The 20433-nt window shown below is 38.3% G+C and overlaps 1 protein-coding gene and 1 long non-coding RNA gene across 8 annotated transcripts in view; one reads left to right on the forward strand and one right to left on the reverse strand.

The window, feature by feature from the left end:
• CPQ (carboxypeptidase Q) overlaps nt 1-20433 on the forward strand; it is a 390372-nt gene that overhangs the window by 267880 nt on the left and 102059 nt on the right. The gene's annotated exons all lie outside the window — the stretch shown is intronic.
• LOC141575050 (uncharacterized) lies at nt 607-20220 on the reverse strand. Its single transcript, XR_012502315.1, has 4 exons — nt 18941-20220; nt 9919-9980; nt 8481-8531; nt 607-7868 (listed from the first exon to the last, which is right to left on the reverse strand). It is a non-coding gene; the product is annotated as an uncharacterized LOC141575050 (long non-coding RNA).

The raw sequence follows: 20433 nt of genomic DNA on the forward strand, positions 1-20433 counted from the left end.
CACTTACGTACCTGGCCCTTACTTCCTTTATCAGTAAAATGATGACAGTATGCTTGCCCAGCTGTTACATGGATCAAACACAGTGTAATCAACTGAGTATCTATCAGACTTGCAATGATGAAAAATCCGTGACACATGATGTTGAGGAAAACTGACACGGCGAGGCTGCCGCCGGTGGTCTCATCTCACTGACTTGGAATTCAAGGGGAGCACTTTGGTGGAGAAGGGACATAAGCTAACCTTAAAGCAGTAACAGTAAGAAAAAACTTCATGAACGTCCTACAACATTTTATAACCGTGGCATCATTTTACTAATTACAAATGTACAACATTTCACTTTTTCTTTTTTTAAAGAATTGACAGTAGCTGACTGCCCTTGCTTTAGGACTTAAATGAAGGAGGATCAAGTAAGCTTTCTCACCCTGGTCTTAGATTGATGTGAAGATGGGAGTAGACACGTCCTGATTTGAGGATGAAATAATAATGTCATTTAGCTTTCTAGAGCACTCCGTGCCAAGCTCTGAGCTACGTGCTGGATATGCAGTTCTCACTGCATCCAGAAGGTGGAAATTACTATTACTCCTTTTACAGAGGGAGGACCTAAAGCTGATGCTTCTTACAACTTACAAAAGTAGAGAATCTTGTATTTGTTTTTCTTAATGTTTCTCTTTAATTTTTTTCTTTGTCCTCCCTCCCCTTTTAAACAAATAATTCAAATATTTGGAAGATTTCATAGAATAATAAACATTAACAATCCTTCACCCAGATCTCATAAATGTTAACAATTTCAAATATTTGTTTTCGGTCCTCAGTTTAAAAGAAGTTAAAAATTAGCAATGTAGTTCAAACCTGTTTTTAGCTCTCCACATTCCAGTCCCTTCTCTTGCAGTCATAACGGTGTTCTGATGTAACATTTTTCTGTAAGTGTGTTTATTTAAAAACAATGTCATATAGTTTTTGTGATGTTGACCATACATAGATGGTATTATTTTCTTCCATGTATGTGTTTATTTGGTTTTATTTATTTCTTCTGTCTTCTTGAGGTGAACGTTTAGTCCATTAATGTTCAGTCTTTCATATTTTCTAATGTACACACGTAAGGCCACACATCTGCCACTAAGCACTGGTTTAGCTGCTTTCCACAAGTTTTGAAATAGTGCATTAATGGCTGTCCAATCTAAATATGTTGAAATTTTCATTATGATTTCTTCTTTGACTCTTTAATTACAACAGCTTTCTTTAAGTTTCCAAAAATATGGAGTTATTATTGAGTTATTCAATTCCAATTTTATTGCAAAGTAGTTGTTAAACATGGTTTATATAATACCAATCCTTTGGTATTTGTTGAGACAAAATTTTGGTTTATTACAAGGTCAATTTTTTTTAAATGTATTCTTTTGACTTGCAAACAATATTTAGCCGCCTTTCCCTGGGAATAGCATTCTACATATTCATTCATTAGAGCAAATTTATTAATTGCACTGTTTAAAACTACTGTGTCATTACTAGTTTTTTATCTGGTTGCTCTCTGAGTTTTGAGAGCAGTATATTGAAACCTCCCACCGAGATTGTGATTTTATAATTTCTCCTTGAATTTCTATCAGCTTAGCTTTATATAGTTTGAAGCCTTGTTGCTTTAAATGGTTGCGTCTAAAGACCTTTATCCTTAATAATATTTTTTCCCTGTGAGTCTATTTTATCTCATATTAATATCATGGAACTAACTCTTCTGGTTTCTCTTTCTTTTTCTATTCCTTTACTTCTGACTTATCTAGGTTGTTGTGTTTTAGTTGATTCTGTTGTAAATAGCATACAGTTAGATTTTTAAATATTCAGTTATCAGTTGATAGGGATGTTCTGCTGGTCTTTATTGTGATTTCCTATATTTTAGTAATTTTCTAACTTTTTTTCTATTAAAATCACTATTTTTGTTTTTTCTCCTTTTTTTGTTTTTGCTTTCTACTGGATTCATTGTTTTTCCTTACCCTGTTTTTCTGTTTTTCCCATCACTATTTGGAAATTTATACATTTTGTTCCTATTCTTTTAGTGGTTATTATTAAAATGGTATGTGTATATTTATTTTAATTAAACAATATAGCAATCATAAATGCTCCGACATATGCACTCCCATCTTATGTGTCAGCACATACATTATTGCTGACTAATGTTTTAGTTATGCCTTGTTTCCAAACCCTCCCCAGATTTATTATTTGATTATTATTAGTTTTTTTGGCTTTGCTGCTAACTGGCTATGTTCCTTTTTGTGTTAAGTGTGCTATGCCTCAGTTTCTTCATATGAGTAATGGGATTATAATAGCATCTTATTATAGGCCTGTAATGATAATTAAATTAGTTAGTTCAGTGTCTGGCCCCAAATCACTGCTCCGTGAATTCTGGCTGTTATTATCATTTATAGTCAGTAGAAATAATATTAGATTGCCACCATGTTTGCTAACATTTTTATTAATTATTATTCCTTTCTCCTGGCTCGGTTATCTTCTTCCTGAAGTAGAACCCACAGGAGTTCTTTTTTTCATCTTGTGAAGCTGAACATCTTGACCCATTAAACGCTAACTCCCACTTCTCCCCTCCCTCAACTCCTTTCAACCGTTCTACTGCTGTGTCTTCCATTGAGTTTCTAACTTAGATTGCATAGGGGTTAAGTCATAGATTGTTACATAAAGGTTTTCATTGTGGTCTTATCTTCACTGAGTCCTTTTTTCCCTGTCAGAGTGGGTATGGTGGTGCCTGCACAGCAAATCCCCTCTGCTTGGGCTGGATCTCCCTGGGTTTCTGAGGTCTTAGACCAGTTGCCAGTTACAGTCTCAGCCTGGGGTTTTGAAAACCCTAGGTTACTGCTGCGTCAGCTTTTACTTCCTGTTCTTAAGTTCCCTTATCGTTTCTGGGACCTGAGGATTTCTGTGTCTTTCTCTTTTTCTTCCTCTTTCCCTCCCTCCTTTCTTTCCTCCCTTCCTTCTCTCTTCCCCCTCCCTCCCTTGTCTTTCTGTGAGTTATGCTGTGCATTAAACAATAGTTTTTAAAGTGCGTACTTTCTAAGCATCTATACATATTTCTATGAGAAAGGATCCCTTCTGCATTGCTTCAAGCAGCCAGAAGTCCTCCTAGTCCTTTTCTAAGAAAGCAAAACACTTTTCGTTCAGCCTAGTGCTTGGCGTCTGGAGAAGAGAACTGGGAATGAGGACAGTGACCTGTCTGTGACACTTACTGTCATGGAATAATGAGAAAGGGCCGAGGAGAAAAGCGGGCTTGGCCAAGGCCAGTAGTCCCCAGTTTTACCATCCCATCTCCTTTGTATTCCCATCTTTACTTGCATGGTTTGCAAGATTTTGAAAATAAACTTGTTAAGTAATAATGATTTTTCTTCAAATGTTGTTAATTACAATTTTTATAACAACCCCACTTTTATCATGAGATGACCAGTATTACTGTTATTAAGGTGATATTCTTCCAACCAAGAGCAAAGAAATTAAGCTGTCAGTTTAATTTACTCAGGGAACCATTTCACACACAAAAGGTATAATTTTTCCCTTTATGTTTTTAGAAGTTGACTTGTAGGTCCCTCTCGTGACCCTGGGTTTGGAAACACTGGCCCCAAGGGGCTGATTAAAGCCCGAGAAAGAGAGAAGCCTTTCTTGCCCACCTCCTGCTCTCTCAAGGCTTGGTCTCTGCAGTCACTGCTAATCCCCTCCTCCACCCAACTCACAGCATGTACAGAGGCTGGAGGTGCAGCTCCTCCGTGGGCTCAGCACAGGTGTTTATTAGTTTTTAGAGGATGGTATTTAGACTAACAGGAAGATTATCACACAAAATCATCTCATTGTCACCCTTGACAAATGACCCCAGTTTTCATATCAGATTATGAAGTCCTGGGCCGTCCAAGCAAATGTGTTCTTACCAGCGATTCTGCTTGCTTTCGTGAATGCAACTGACATTATCAGCCCTCACAAAGATTTTCACTATGAGTTTTTGTTTATTTATTCTTTCAGAATAGTGCCTTGAAGAATTTATTCTGATTTTTCTTGGCAATTGTTAAGCAGGTCTCCTCCATCCCCCATCTCCCAACTCCCAGTGCCGAGCATTGAGGCAGAGGCAAACCCCTCATTCCAAATCTAGGCTTGTTCAGAAGTCGGCCTGTCACTGGAGGAGAGCAGGCGAAGCGCGAGTCACTGCAGAGCCTGAGGAGACGGCGGGAGGAGCAGCCGCTTCTGTGCTGCTCTGTGTAGTTAGAGCATATTTTTAGAATGGACTTGCTAGAGGGATGAACAATACCTTTCTGTTATCCCAACTTTTGAATCACACTTCTAGCCTTGTAATTTAGCTGATTCACTTCTATGTACTACTTTCTTTTCATGATGAAGAAAGGTCATTAAGCGAGGGATGGCGTATGAGTGAGTACATGTAGGGTTATACATTTAAATCTGAGGAATATGGATAAAGAGAGTGGAATGGAGAATGATGTTGGTCACCACTGGTCAGTGGCCTGGAAGGAGTGGACATAGGTCCCTGAGTGGGCACAGGGAGGAGTCGCCTGGGAAGTGGATCCATGTGCATCCTTCAAGCCCTCCCACAGGGGCTGCTGCCTGCTGTGTGCATCCAGGGGTATTTTATGCAGCATCTACTGCAGATCCCTAAATACGCCATATTGTTTCACCTCTCCCCCTTCACGCCGTCTCTGTAAGTTACACGTGCTCATTATTTCCGTTGTCAGATTTGAGCTCCTGAGGCATCAGTTGTTATCTTTCCACGTCCAGCAGCCAACACAAGATAACATCAATAATACTGTGTGTCAAATTTAGCTGAACTGTCCTCACTTAAATACTTCTGGCCAGGAAAGTGGGAGGGCCAGAGAGAAGCTTGCTGTGGGGAGTGGAGGAGTCAATCCACAGAGGCCCCTGGTCTCTTACAGAAACACAGGACTGGAAAGGAAGCCAAGGAAGGGAAGGAGAACACTGAGCGGCAGTGCAGCCTGGCACAGGGGGCACAGTGGCCTGGAGGAGTGACATTTGGGGTGCATGTCATAAAGTCGGATGGGAGGTCCACATCTACGTCTAGCTGACCTGGTCACTGTCATTATACTGTCTCTGGATTTTCGCCCTTAATCACTTAGCCTTTGTGTAATCATTCAATCGTTTTTATTGTGTCCTTTCTTAAACTCCGTCTTAAACATCACATTAATATTAACTCAGAAAACGTCTTTTAACCTAGGTAGTCGCCCAGGTGAGCTACTTTCAGTCCCTTTTGATATACACATGTTTAAAGTGACAGTTACTTTCTCTTATGGAGGAAGATAGATTTGATTTGATAATTTTTCCAAGTGGGGAGATTAGTTGTGGTCACAGTGGCAAATTTTTCATAATTCTCCAAGTGCTGTAAAAAGTAACTGAACGGCATGACATGAATTCCCAAGATGGGAGTTGTCCTGTCATTGTGAATCGCTGTGATCATCTTTGAGGTAATATTTCTTTCCACACTGTCTGTCGGCAACTATGTAGAGTTTGTTTTAGACTCAAAAATGTGTGAGATGAGTTGATCTACATCCAAGAGGTTCAAGCATTTTTTGTTGTTGTTTTTGGATCTGATCGCTGTTCACTAGTTCAGTTGTGGGGTTGTTTTGTTATGTTTAGCTGTCCTGAAATTTTATGTTCAGATGCAGTTCTACATACTTTTTCCCCTCTTTCATTTACTGAAGGATGGCTAGAGAAGAGAAATAATCTTTTATCTTTCCTCAGTGATTTAACTTCATTACTGTCAATTTTTAAAATAAATTACATACCTACTACTCTACAAAAGTCTTATTTCTAAAACTTTTCATATATATATATTACTTGAGACTGATCAGCATGTCCCCTGTCTACTGTATACACATCCAGGGTTTTTGTTTTCTTTTCAAATCTTTCAGACTGAGAGAAAAATGTGCTATTTATGAATAGATGATTTAATTTCAATAAATGCCTTTTTATTTCTCTTTCCCTGTGATTTACTGCTTGAAACCGTGAGAAACAGCCAAGTACACATGCTGTTTTCCAGCTTTGACAAAACCTTGATTGCTGACCTCACAAACTCAGGAAGATTTATCTCATGTGATTCAATGGTGGAAGTAACAGTATTAGCAGTTACAATCTTACAAGACTCCGTCAAGAAAAGGAAACTTTGGTCATCCTGCTTCTTGTTAAGAACAGCTGGCAATTTAAAAAAGCAGATATTTGCTAAGAGGGAGGAGATAAAAATGATCAAACAGAAATGCCTCCTTCTTCAGCTGAGTGTAAACTGAGGACGCTGCATGGGAGACGTGAAGTCAGAGTCTTAGGAGCTTTCCTTGATGAGTGTGTGTATGCGTGCTTATCTTTATTTGGTCTTCAAAGATGGATTTTCTTATGTATTTATTCTCTTTGAGAGAGGGAAATACATCTTGATCCAGATAGCTTTTTTTTTCTTTTTTCCAAAATCCTTGTTTTATATAGAGCCTGTTTAAAATGTTATGTTTGCCCTGGCTGTGTTGAGACTAAGACAAGATTATCTGCTGTGTGAATTCCATCTGTGAGAGACAGGCTCCCGCCGTGCCTTCTGCGCAGCCGTCCCGCTCGGCTGCCAGGAAGCAGAGGTGATGCCCGTCTTTCCGAGCGCTGCCCAGAGAAGGCAGGTCCTCTGCAGGCCCCTGTTCTGAGGCACTAAGTGAAAACTGCCACTGCGGCCACTGAATACCTTGTTTGTGACAAGCATCTTCAAGAATAAATGACTGAAGAAAGAAATGCATGTGACCAGTTTTGCAGCACACATGAAGCATGTGTTACTTTGAAAGCATGTGCAGCAGAAGAGAAAAGAAAGAAACACGTGAGCTGGACTTCCGCATACCCCACCACCCTGGACAGCCAGCTCCAGAATCAGCTGATATCCATCCATTCAGTCTTTTCTCATTCTAGTTCATGTTCAACCATGTTCAGTTTTCAGCAGACTGGAAGCAGGGAGCCCTTTAGAGGCAGGCAGCTGGGCAGTGTAGCAATACAGAAAGGGTCCTGGACACAGATATCAAGGCCCAGGTGCGAGGCCTGACTGCTCCACTTACTGTTTTAAGAAGCAATGTACAAAACTTCTTACCAAACCCAGCTTCAGTCTTCTTGTCTGTTCTGGGCATTCGTCACACACGCAGTGATTTCTTAGCATCCCCTTCGCTGCTGCATTATCAGCTGCACGAGGGCAGGGTCTGTATGTGTTCTGGTTACCAGAACTTGGTCCGTACTGGGGCAGGTACTATAGTCATTGGTTGGTTGATAAAGTGACAGGGGAAAGTTTAAAGCAATTATAACCTGTTATGATTCTTGTTACCTTTGATGGTCTTGTTCTGCCTCTGTAGAGAGTGGCAGTTTTCAGTTTGGGTTCTCATTTTCCACTCTCTACGACTGAGAGGGAGCAGAGGCAAAAGACCCATAGCGAATCAACAGGCCAACCACCGACCCTTGGTCATAAGTGAGTAACTTGGAAAGTTCATGATATTTCTTTGTAGATTCTTCCCTAGTCTCAGTATCTGGCACACAAAGCAGAGGCGTTTGACCTTGACTTGGGTCTGCTCTGTGTCCCTTGATGTGATCATCGGCGGCAAGGTGACCTTCTCTGCTTATCATCACTGGCCGCTTTGCTTCTGCAGTTTTCTTCTTTGGTCGTTGATGCCTGAGTATTTTTAGTGGCAAAGCTAAGCTTTTCATAGTACTGTACTAAACGTGGCTTCTGCCTGAGGACGTGCACGTGTCTCAAGGAGATCTAGATTGTCCCTCCTGCAGGTAGGCTCTGAGGCATGGCGGAAGGAGGGCCTTTGGCTTCAGACAGGTCTGCATTTGAAAGCTTCATGTAGCTGATAGTCAGGCGAGAAAGAGAAGTGTTACATAAATAATGCCATGTGTGAAGAATGCCTGGGTGTAAGGTTGGTATTATCATTCCCACTTTGTAGATGAGAAAACTGAGGCTGAGAGAGATAAGAAGCTTTGCTCAAAGTTTTTGAGACAGTATGTGATGCATGAGGCCTCCTTATCATAAAATAAGGGTAACAGCAGTGCCTGTTACCAGAGATATTGTGATGAATCAGTAAGGAAATATATCTGAAATGATTGAGCATAGAACCTGGCCCAGAATAAGTATTCAATAAAGGTGAGTTTTCACTCACTTTCTTTCCCATAGATTAACCTGAATGAAAAGCGGCAGAATTAGACTTCAGTCCTGTGATGGCTCACCTGAAGTGCCTCCTCTCAATTCATATTTATCTTTTAGATTGCTTGTTGTACCCACATTTCCTGTTAACACAAATTGGAGGGAGTAACATGACCTTCATTTGTTGACAGAGACATGAATAGGCAGAACACAGTGATGAATGTCTCACTTCAAGCAGGGACTGAATGTTGCCTGTAGTAGGGGTAGGCTAGCGCTGCCACCTACATTGACCATACATCATCCCTGGAAATTAACTCACCTTCACTGTAGTCACTGAGATGGAAACACGTGCCTGGCCATTGAACATCACCTTCAAATGGAAAGGATGAAGGTTAGCACAGTATATATGATGCATCTACATCTATAATCGTGCTAATACAAATGTTTTCAAATATTGTGTTGCGTGAGTTGGTTTGCATTTGTATTACTTGTTTCTTGAATAAGAGATGAACAAAAGCTTACAGCTTTCTATGAAAATATATTGATTACTAAATTCAAGCATCAATGTCCTGTTTGGCATCCACTCTTGTTCACTTTAGTACAACCTTATGCATCATCAGGCATGTTGGTATAAGAAAATAATGATGTGAGCCCTGGTCTTTATAGGTCCAACAGGTACAGTCCTATATCTTTAAAAATTTCAAAAGCATTATTACTCACTAAAAATATAGATCATTTTAATTCAAAGAAATGGTAGATATATGTGTAAATAGGTTACATAACAACAAAGTTTTGTTCTCTTCATTTACGACATTAATACCAGTTTAGTCTTTACTATTGAATCTATTGATTCAAATAATCTCTCTCAGTAGGTATATGAGCTAAGCAATAAGCATGTATGTAAAATTTTGTATAAGATAATATTCTTGTATATAACACAGCAAAACCAATGTTTACACATTTAGGTGTGAAAACAAGTGATTAGTGCCTCTTCATGAAGTTCATAGATTTAGGTGCTACAATTGTGCATTATTTCATAGTGTATCAATTAGAAGAACAAAAACTACTTGAGATATTTCAAGCAGGAAGGGATTTAATTTAGGGGATTAGAGCCTATGACAGAAAGAGGTAATGCTTGCCGTTGTATTGTTCTCTTATCCTCTCTTACTGTGGTGTTGGGAACTTATGATGGTCCTGGCTCAAGGACTGAGGAGGAGAGTGAATTAATTTCCCAGCACTAAAATGGTTAAGAGCCTGTATGCCTCTTCCAACCCTTACTGTCCCTGAGAGCAACCCTGGAAGCTATATAAAAAGATGGAAATAGATGGAAGGATCCTGGTTGCCTGAGTCTCTCATCAACCTGTATTTGGACTTTGCATGAGCGAAAAGTCAAGTTTTGCTGGACTAACACATAGAGATTTGAAAATTTTGTCTGTCTTCTGAGGCTGGTAGGATTGATTATCTTGCAAATGAAGGGATTTATAAAAATGGTGAAAGGCCTGGGAGAAGGAAGATCAGGAAGGTGGCTGCTAGTATTCAGAAAATCTTGAAGCACAGAAATGACAGAAAACTTTCAACAATGATTTCAGCTGTCCCCGGCACCAAAGTGGGTGCTTGTAGGAAGATACTTGGAAGTTGTTGCAAAAACTATCTGTCAAGTCCCAAGTGACTATTCACCTCAAAGGAGCAATAGTGGTTTCTATTTATCTTTTGTCTTTGAAATCTCACATGAATGAAGCTCATTGTTTTCATCTTACCTCATAACCCTGGTGGTATAGATTCCTGGAAATGTGGTTCCTGGGCACCCAATCCAGTAATACTAGGGAGAGTAAGGAAGGAGAAAATGGTGTTGAGTTGCCAAAAATCAATCTGGCATACATCGTAGCCTAATTATTAGAGTGATAGTATGCCTCAATTTGTCTGGAATAGTCCCAATCTATTCCTGTTGACCCAGAGTAATTATTGACAGTGCCCTCTTCATTCTCAAAACTTCCCCAGGTTGGACAGTAAAGTATATGGCCATCTACCTATTATTAACATATTGAAAATATTTTATTTGTTTCCTCAGCAGACACTTACGAAGGATATATTAAGTGCTAATCATTGTGCTAAGTCCTGGGGACATTGATAAACAAAGGCTCAGATGATCCTGGCTTTCATGTATTTTGGAGTCTGTTTTAGGCACAAACATGGCAATGCTATAAGGATGGAGCAGAGCAGACATATTTGAAAGAGGCTGAGGAATTAAACTGTACAATCTTGATAACTAATCAGCATAGTGGTTAAGACTCATAGGCTCTTGAATCAGACTGCATTTGCAAACCAACTCCACTACTTATTATCTCTGTTAACTTGGGAAGTTACCAACTAATCTCTGCCTCAATTTACCAATCTGTAAAATGGGATTAATGATAATTGTGAAAAACAAGTGAGATAACTTATAAAGCTTATAAGAATGCTTGTCATACAGTAAACACTTAGTAAATATTTGCTATGATCATAATAATGAAGAAGAAGGAGGAGGAGGTTTCCTTCTGTAATAGCTGCATATGATAGAAGTATCGAAGAAACTCAAATTTCTGACTTTGATGTCTTGATGGATTGTTGTGCAAAATAGTGCAAAGAACAAGTTCTTAGTTTCCTTGATCTTTTATAATGTCTTTTTAGTCTCTATTTCATTTATTTTTGCTCTAATCTTTGCTATTTCCTTCCTTATACTAACTTTGGGATTCATTTGTTCATTTTCTAGTTCTTTAAGTTGTAAGTTAGCTTGTTTATTTGGGACTTCCACCTCGGGGTATTTATCCAAAGACAATGAAAACACTAACTTGAAAATACATACGCATCTCATGTTCATCACTGCATTATTTACAGCAGCCAAGATACGAAAACAGCCCATGTTCACTGATGGATAAATGAGTAAACTTTGAGATACAGACACACACACACACACACACACACACACACACACACACATACACAGAGTGGAAGATTATCCAGCCATAAAATAGAATGAAATCTTTTCAACAGCATGGATGGACCTTGAGGCCATTCTGCTAAGTAATATAAGTCAGACAGAGAAAGATAAATACCAGATGACTTTTTTTTGTATATATATATTTTTACTGAAGTATAGTCAGTTTGCAGTGTTGTGTTAATTTCAGGTTTACAGCATAATGCTTCAGTCATATGTGAACATACATACGTTCGTTTTCATATTCTTTTTCACCATAGGTTACTACAAGATATTTAATGTAGTTCCCTGTGCTATACCATATGACTTCTTTTATATGTGGAATATAAAAATAAATAAATAAATGGGGAAAAAAATCCCAAGCTCTAAAAAAAAAATAGTAAATGCAGGAGAAGCTGACTTATGTGGAGGAAATAATGCAAAATACAGTTTGAATATATATTACTGAAAGAGTAAATACAAGAAAAGCCAATTTAAGTGGGGGGCAACAGTTTGATTTTGTGGAGTTTGAGGGATCTATGGGGTATACAAGTGACAATGCCTGATAGGCAGCTGAATGTCTAAATTTTGGCTCAACTAGAGTTCTGAGCTGAAATCTGGATTTGTGAGTCTTTTAGGGTCTTAGATGGTGGTTGGAACCAAGGAAATGTGGGAGATCTAATAGAAGATTCAGAGTGAGAATAGAGAGGGCCATTACCAGATATCTAGGGTAGGTCAGTATTTGAAGGGCCGAGGATAAGAAGTCCTTGAAAAAGATAAGAAGGAATAGAGCAGATGCGTAGAGGAGAACCAGCGAGAGGTGTGGAGGAAGAACAGGGTGGGCAACAGCGTTAAGTGCCAAACACAAATCAAGAAGATAAGAACAGAAATGAGTTCCATAGATCTGGAAAGTGGGGGCTGTCGGTGCTTTTAGGAAATATAAATTCAGTGCAGTAGGGAAAGCAGAAGTCTGATCACAAACAGCAGAAGTGAGAATGGGAAGAGGATGTGGAGATGATGAAGCATTCATCTCCTCTCCAGGGCACTTGACTGTGAAGGGAAACGGAGGGTCAGCTGGTGGCTGGAGGCTCTTCAAAAGCAGAGCCTACAGAATCATTTGGTCCCAGAGTTGCACAAAGGATTTGCAGACCAGGAAAGGTTTTAAATTACATGACCTTCAAAGTTCGTTCTATTTCAAAGTGTTCATTATTCCATAATTCTCGACTTGATAAGTTCCCAGGTTCAGCTTTTATTTTCACAGAGTGATACCTGTAGACAAGGCATAAAGTCTGTCTAATCTAACAAATAAGTTAGAATTTAATTTGGTCTTATGAGTTTTTAGGTATATCCATATCCATACCTAATGTATGTATGAATGGAGTTATTAATTTTTAGTATTATACATTTAATTCCTTTACAATCTATTCTTTAATTAGTTCCTCTTTTCAACTAGTTGCTTATGCTTATTTGCAGTTTATCTTTTTGACCATCATTTTTTCATGTCTATGTTTCCAGCTTTTCACAAAGAATCATAATTAACTCATTAGGTCATAACACTGGATGAGATTTACTGAAAAGAATGATAATTCTTTTCAAAGACTTTAGCATTTGCCCCAGAGCCTCGGTTGGTTTATTGACTAAGGAAAGCACTTAGTTTGCTACTTGTGGAATAAGGTAGACTGAGCGTCTGGAAATGTTCTACCAGGAGGAGCCACGGGCCTTGTTTTTTAAAGGTCCCAGGTCTCCCATCACTCACCTCGAGTCTTGCTAGGGCATAAGAGCATCAGAATTTATGACTGTGTCATGGTTCAGGACTGCTGCCTTTTGTCCGAGATCTTCTGTTTGGAAAGTCTCTTCAAATGTTTTCTTACTCTCAAGGGGAAAGTTTCTCCCAGAGATACCTCAGTTTTGATCAAGAGCATTCACAAATCCCCTTTTGGTTTTTTCTCTACCAGTTAAGTTCCTCTTAAACTCATAAATGTGGTTCCACTGGCTTATTAGAAAACTTGTGGTGGCTAGAACAGTCAGAGCTGCTCATGTGGACAGACCCTAGAGAACTAAGAAGAGGTTATTTTCCTCTGAAGAGTTCAAAACATCTAATTTAATTTTCCTCTGGTTTTGACCAACCTCATATTTTTTGCTGAGTTTATAGTATAACATAGCTTACCCATTTCAGTTAGGGATTGGTCTCTGTGGTTCCCATTTAATTAGAAATTTCCAAATTGTTGCTATCATTTCATTTGTTTTCATGCAGGTGTGTAAAGCCTTTTCTAAATTATGATATTAAAATATTTTATTTCTTTAACTCCAAATCTCATTAGTTGAAAGATAAACCTTTGCTGTAAGAGATTTTTAGAGAGGGGAAAAAAACTTCTCAATGAATGTACACATTGATCATAAGACTATTCTGATTTCAAAAACATTAAATGTAAAAAAAATGCTCTTGTAATTGAAGAGATGTGATATAAATGATCATTTCTCTTGACTGAGACTTTCCATTTGTGGAATTCGTCATTACTTAGTATTCATCCATCTATTCTTCACACATCTGTTCAACCCACAGTTATTAAGAACAGTGGTAAGTCTTAAGCTTTGGCTAAGCAATGGACCATGAATACTACCTAAGGGTAGTTAGTGTTTTGAATTTGTAAAGCAGGTCATTTAATTTATCATACGTCTTAAGCTACTGTATTTCTTTAAAGGATTCAACACTTTTCTCTCAATATTTTAAACTCTAACTTGAGAAAAATGGAAATTATGTAGTGGCTTTCTCACATAATCTTTATCACCTTCATTCTTCTGCTTACACTAACCCCCAGTCTTACATTCCCTTACCCTGTCTAGCAACCTGAGTTTATATCCATCATAGCATGCCTTGCTACCCCAGTCATCATAGGGTGGCATGATTATGGTGGAAAAGACTTGGAAATAAGAAGTAAGTATGTTTAAAATCTTCAAAAAAAAAAAAAAAAAGGAATGAATAGCATTCATTAAAAAAAAAAGAACAAGAGTTTATGAAATAACAACTAAATGGTAATGAAATTAAAATATCCAGAAACAAAACAGAACCAGTTATAATTATTGGAAATAAAAAGGCATAGTCATTTAGATTTTTAAAAAAAACTCAATGAAAGGAATAGTCAAAGGGAGAATGCTGTCAAAGAGAGAGTCTATATATTGGAACATGTAAATTAGAAAATTACCACATTGCGTAAAAGAAAGAAAAGATAATTGAAAATATTAAAGATTTTGAAACACAACTTTATACATCAGTAAATACTCCCAGTAGGAGAGAACAGAGAGAAAATTTGTATTTTTGAGAATTAAGGCAAGATGTGAATATTCATATTCACAGAAGTTCAAAGAATGCCAAGCAATATTACATTTAAAAAGCTTCTTATGTTTCCATTATAGTGAAGCTGAAGAATTTCAAGGGCAAAATATTTGCTTATTTGAATAAGGAGATGTGAAATAACACTGATGTTCTTCCTGATTACTAAAGGTTTATCCTTACACTCTCTTGTGATAAAGCTTTCTTCTGTGCTTATTTAGTTGCTTGCTTGCTGTCATGTAGTCATTGTATTGTCCTCCAGCTCATTTTAGTTAGCTACTGTTCTTTGCTGTGTGTACTGGACAATCCAAAAACTATATTTATTATGAAATTTTCTATAGATAATAAATAAGAATAGTCTATGGAAGAAAGGATTTGCTTTAAAGCAGCTCATAATCATACGAAAATAACAATAGCTTATATTTATAGAAAGTTCACTATTTACAAGGATTTTTATACGGTGTTCTCATATTATATTCACAATATCTGCATGCGGCTAGTACTACTGTATCATCCTTATTTCCCAGGTGAGGGCCCCGAGGCTTAGTTAGAGAAGCTGTCACCTGCCCTAGGAGGTGCGGCTTTAGCTAGTATGGTCAGTGGTGCATCATGGATGTTAACTAAGTCAGTCTAATTCTAAATCTGGATTCTTTGATGAAAAAGAGAAGCCTTTAAAGAAAGCTGCTGGCAGTCTCTCTCAGCAGCCTGTCTCCTGCGGGGTTGTATTCTAGAACACTGCCATTGGTGGAATTCTGATCCCTGGAAAAGTGATGTGTTGTTGTAGACTTGCACTTTTTCAGATCCACATGTGGCCTGGATCATCCAGGCTACGCAGTCACAAGCACTGGCTCAGCCAGTCTGGTTTCCCCTGTGATGTATTTCTGGGGAACCAGAAACCCTTTTGGCCCCTGAGGCATAGAACTGACTTGCCTTTTGTAGAGTCCTAAGAACTTCCTGTTGCCGGAACTTGAAAGCCTCCCCAAGCTTCCCAGTAGATTCTAACAAAGGCATTTCCTTTCTACTCTCATCTTTCTCTTGAAAGCAGGTGCTTGTTCTACTTTTGAGTTTAATAAGGTTTGGGTGAGAAAACAAGTTGAGTTTTCTACTGAGGTTGCAGGAGAGGCATCCACAGAAGGCCGGCCAAACTGGGGTCACTGATGAGGCCACAGCTGCCTGGTCTCGCAGGTGATAGGCCTGACTGAGATTCCCTACTCTGCGAGTTAAAAGCTCTATGATGGTGGATGCCTCAGTGAAATTCTCTTTTCTTAGCTATTTCATCAATTAAATAATATAATAACATACATTGAATTTTTGGAAAGATCAACTGAGAAGAACTGATATTAAAATCTTTTGAACCACCTCAAAGCAATGTGTACAGTTTAGCTGTTATTAAGCTGAAGTGTTTGTTTTATTTTTTTAACATTTTTTATTGATTTATAATCATTTTATAATGTTGTGTCAAATTCCAGTGTAGAGCACAATCTTTCAGTTATACATGAACATATATATATTCATTGTCACATTTTTTTCTCTGTGAGCTACCATAAGATCTTGTATATATTTCTCTGTGCTATACAGTATAATCTTATTTATCTATTCTACAATTTTGGAATCCCAGAGATAGACTGAAGTGTTTGTTCTAGATGAATAATATTGATCTGCAATTCTTTGACTTTACTTCCTAGGACTCTTCACCTTATGTATCTTATGCACAACTCTATCCTCCTCTTGAAGCCCGTGAGCCTTGGTCCCTTCCTCAGCTGTAACCAGCTTTGCTGCACTTTGAGACCCCATAACTAGATTCCCACTGTTGGGTTACCTCTGTTTCATTCCTCTGGTGACCTGGTGCTACCTAACTCAATCTGCAGTCACCTGCAACTGAATCTGATGACTAAAGGACTTGGTAAGGACCTGAGATAAGCCTGGGTACATATTGACAACCTCTGCTTGGAAGGAGCCTTTAAAATTGCACTGTTCCTCACTATGTCAAACAAAGGGGAGAGGAAATAATTCTCATAGTTGGGGGAACATTTATGGAGCACATACCTTAACCCTTATCCTTCTGCTGGATCATACTGTAAGTTATTTTGTTGATGATCATTAGCACTATTATCTAGGACACATGCACCTGTCTTTATTACTCAGCCTGAGGAAGGAATTTTGGTGTGTGTGTGGAGCAATATTGAGTTTATAATGTTAGAGATGCAATTACATTTTGGATTTAACTCTCCTGATATCTTTTTTCTTTAATTCTCCCAATTCATTTTTATTATGTAATATCCAAAGCAATCTTTTGAACTGTTAGCAGGAAGACTGAGGATAAAGAAGGACAGATAGTAAAATCACAGAATTTAATTCAAAATACATGAAGGAATTCCAATGTAATTATAGCCAATAGTGTCCTTAATACTTAAAGCATTCAAATCAATAAGAAAGAAGCCCCAGGCTTAAAATAAATAAATGAGCAGAGGACCAAAATATATCATTTGTGAAAAAGCTTAACCTGTTTAATCTCAGTAGCAATCAAATACATGTAATTCAAAACAATGAAATAACATTTAAAAATGCCTTTTAAATTAGTGATTAAGAAAAAAACTAGAATACTGGTAAGAACATAACAAAAAGGCATTTTTTACTATTTATAGGAATATAATTTGATATTTGGAAAGCAATTTGGCAGTATATATCAAGAGCTAAAATTACCCTTTGACTTATTCGACTTCTCATACTCTATCTTCAAAAAAATTCAAACATTTGAAAAGCTTTATGTTCAAAGCTAGTCATTATAATATATATCACATTGAAAGTTGGAAATAAATGAAAAGTATAACAACTGAAGAATAATTTTGCTTCATCCTTATAATGAAATATTTTGAAATAAGTAGAACTTTAGACAGACTGTGAAATAACACAGATAAACATCTAGGTTGTAATGTAAAATGAAAAATGTACTTGTGTAATGGATCAACTGAAAACAATTTAAAAGCATGGTAAAAAGAATTGAGGGAAAATACCAAACTGTTAACAAAGATTCTCTCTTGTTAATAGGGTTGTGACTATTTTTTTCTATATTTTCTTTCCAAAATTTCCATGATTAATTTGATTTTTTCTATTTCAAGAGAAAAGGGAAATTTGTTTTAAAAAGTATGTGTATGTTAACCAAAACCATTTCTGTGGTGCTGGGAAATGACCCCCACAAACGTGGTTTGAAAGGGAAGGCTTGTGGATTTTTTTCCTCCAGCAGCTGAGCAATTATGATCATTTCATATAGATTGATTTAAAACCCGTTTGAATAACCAGCAAAGACAACTTCTCCTAAGCTAATACTAAAAAGAAGGTGGTGAGAAAAGTTTTATTTTAGCTTAGATTCTAAACTGCGTTAAGCAACTTTTTGATGGGCTTTGACGTGTTAACTGCATATAAATGGTACTAATTACAAATGAACCTTATCTCTTCATTGAAGAGGTTATCAACTTAGTGGGGTAAAATCTCCATGTGTGAGTAAATTGAGTTGTGCCTGGCTTTTTGGTCCAAATATTAAATCTCAGTTTGTAATCCTTCAGGGCTAACCTCTCCACTCCAGAAGTATTTATCCCCATGTGCACACACTGCTGCCCTGAATTAAAATTTTAAAAATATTTAAATTTAAATTAAAAATTTTTAAATTGTTTATATTACACACTCCATAAAATGTGCCGACAATAACCACCCACATGCCAGGTACCCTCCTCAGTTAAGAAGCCTGAATATTTTCCCCAAAAATGTACAGTGAGGGAGGCAAGGTCTAAACAAGCCCGATGGTGCCCTGACAGAGGCCTTCGCTTTCAGGCAGCTGGGTCTGTCATCTGGCCTGAAGTCCTTGTATCTGTGTTTTTTTGAGAGTTTATTTGAAGTTGTCAGAATTTCAGTAAAAGTAAGGAAGCAGTTTTGAAACCAAGAAAACTTACAGGTTGCGTATGGGATAGGTAGAAGATTGAACAGGAATGAAAGAATTAAAAATGGAGTTGCCTTTTCTGAATCTCTTCCTGTGTACAAGTCCTGCTGCTCCTTAGATTTACCCAAACCTGACCCCAAAAAGGGGTCAGGAGCTTGAATCCAGCAGATACCCTCGTAGGGGTCTGTTACTCTACTACACCTGTTATAGTCAGTGAATAGGACGGCTGGAAGCTGCCCTGTGTACAGAGACCTGCAGGGGAATGAAACTTATGCAAAACACATTTTGTTGCCTTCTCCATATTTGTCCTATTTGAAAAATTCCAGCTCTGATTTCTTCGACCAAATTGCAATTCAGCCAAATGTAGCTGCTTCTACCCTATATGAGTTGCTTATAATTATGTCTCTCCCTTTCTTAGAACCCGTAGGAAATATACAAGAAAAAGTAATCAAAACGAAAGACTTACTCAAATGTAAATATAGTGGCTGGGTCCCTGATGGGTGATGCCAACAACCTCGCTGGCAGCCCGGGAGGACACAGGTGCGCAGGGAACCGACTTACCTGGTCACAGAGCGGCAGGGCCTGGAAACTGACAAGCTCTGCAGGGAGCCTTTTGTTAGCTGACTCCTGTGGCAGGTTGCTGGCTCATGCTCCTGCATGGGATAGTTGAAACTTGTCTTTCAACTAAATAGAGTACATGGGGGCAGAGATTCCTTTTTCGCTTGGCAACCTAAATATATTTAAAAAAAAAAAAAAAGCCACTACAAAATAGCAGGAAGGCATGGAAAAGCTTTATGAAGAAACATGAAAGGAAACCAGAGGAGAGTGTATTCAGCCTTGGTCATTAAAAAGCACACTCCTGCTCCCACTCCTGCTTCCCCTACACCCCGGCCCGACAAAGTTTGTTTGTTTGAAGAGTTTCTTCTGTAGAACACCAGACGCACCCCGAGTACGCTGATGTCTGTAACAGCTGGTTCTGAAATGAGAGGGGCCTCTATTAAGAGAGACACAATCTTCTATTTCATTTGGAGTTTTACACAACAGGTTTCTGTGTGGCTTCATTTTTGGCATCCGACTGTTTGGACAGAAGCTGTGTGGGGTTTTTTCAGCCAGATCTTTGAAAGCTAGTGTCTTCCCACGATGCCCCTGGCCGCTGATGAAAGCAGGCCCACCCTGCATAAATGCCGCAGGTCCTGCCTAGAATAAAATGGCACACGAGTGCCACTCAGAACTTGCTTGCCTCCTGACACGTATTTATTTTCCTTAGAGAGGCTGTTTGCAAAGCTGACAGTGTCTGTAGCCTGGTAACGGAAGATAATGATTCGCATACCAAAATGGGAGTAATCAGGGGGTTATTTGACACTGTCCTTAGAAAAATCCTTTACTTGCTCAAAAGCCAAAGTGAAGAACACTTTCTAAAATGACAAATGGGTGTAAATTTTCAAAGTGGATTGTGTTTTCTCAGGCAGCCAGGATACAGTTATGCTTTACAGTGTAAGGTGATGTAACTCTTGAAATAAACTTTATTTTGGGCAATGGCATGCATTTTCTAGATGGGAGGAGAAATTGTTATTACTTATAATAAAGAACAGGCTGTTTTTCTAATTTAAGAAACTCAGGGAGTGGAAGCAAGCTTTAATACTGTAAAGAAGTAGGTGGCAAAACACTGGGATAAGTCTTGTTTGTTTAACATTTAATGCCCACAGTCCGTTAGGTACAGAGAGACTCACTTTGGTGCCGTTATTTAATGCTGGAACAGTAAAATAGTCTGGCTTAGATTAGGCAGTTGACTCAAAGTACTCCAGGTTCAAGGCTCAGAAATGAATAAATCAACATTGTTATCACACAGAGCATTTGAATGGATACGTAGCTGGATGGTTGGGGCAGTGACCCATCCTCTCTCCTTAGGTCCTTGTGAAGTCTAAGCCTTGAGGCTTAGACATCTCTGTTTTTTAAAAAAGCTCTCTAATGCCAGTTGTCCTGTGAAGAATTTAAAGACAAAATTATTTGCACAGGACAATTTGATGCTTTATGCCATTGACTCTCCAGTACAC

This window comes from Camelus bactrianus, chromosome 25 (assembly GCF_048773025.1).
Source record: "Camelus bactrianus isolate YW-2024 breed Bactrian camel chromosome 25, ASM4877302v1, whole genome shotgun sequence".
Classification (NCBI taxonomy): domain Eukaryota; kingdom Metazoa; phylum Chordata; class Mammalia; order Artiodactyla; family Camelidae; genus Camelus; species Camelus bactrianus.